Source organism: Limulus polyphemus, unplaced genomic scaffold (genome assembly GCF_000517525.1).
Source record: "Limulus polyphemus unplaced genomic scaffold, Limulus_polyphemus-2.1.2 Scaffold2242, whole genome shotgun sequence".
NCBI classification, from domain to species: Eukaryota; Metazoa; Arthropoda; class Merostomata; order Xiphosura; family Limulidae; genus Limulus; species Limulus polyphemus.
Genome location: NW_013667852.1, coordinates 30,405 through 31,107, shown reverse-complemented (window position 1 = coordinate 31,107; position 703 = coordinate 30,405).

Below are 703 nucleotides of genomic sequence, written 5' to 3'. Positions count from 1 at the left end.
TTTCTAGTATTAATACTAACTAAACAGAATAATGATACAGTACCACGTCTGAACATTTAACATATCGGATAGCTTGTATTCTATACGCACAAAACTGTATGGTATTTCCACAGAACAATTTCAGTCACAAATGTAACGATTTTCAAATAGTTTTTTCTATCACATTAATATATTTACTGAGTGAAATAAATAACAACACTTACCATTCTGTGTTTTGTCAAAAGGATAGCACCTGATCGCCTTATCACAACACTTTGTTTTTCTGTAACATTGCGATTCACTTTGTAATATAAGTGCCCCCTAGTGGCACAGCGGTATGTCAGCGGAATCACAACGCTAGAAACAACACACGTCAATATAACGTTTGTGCTGAAACATAAAGAAACACATATAGAATTTAAAAACTTTGTAATTTTCCTATGAACCTTTTTCGATATAAAATAGTTGAACTACATAAACATTACCTTCAAACCAAAAATAACTGACTCGTTTCACGCCTCACACTAGCACTAAAAATGTGAATGACAATCGTGTGTACACATTTTGTATTTACCCATTTTATGTTCGTCTACACAGAAAGTATTATTTAAAGTTTGCTTTACACATGCTGCACTTTTATTTATAGTTTATTTTAGCTGTGGTAAAGACTCGTGTTCAGAAAGTTTGGACAAAATGTCTCGCATAATCCAACCGAGATAATTTA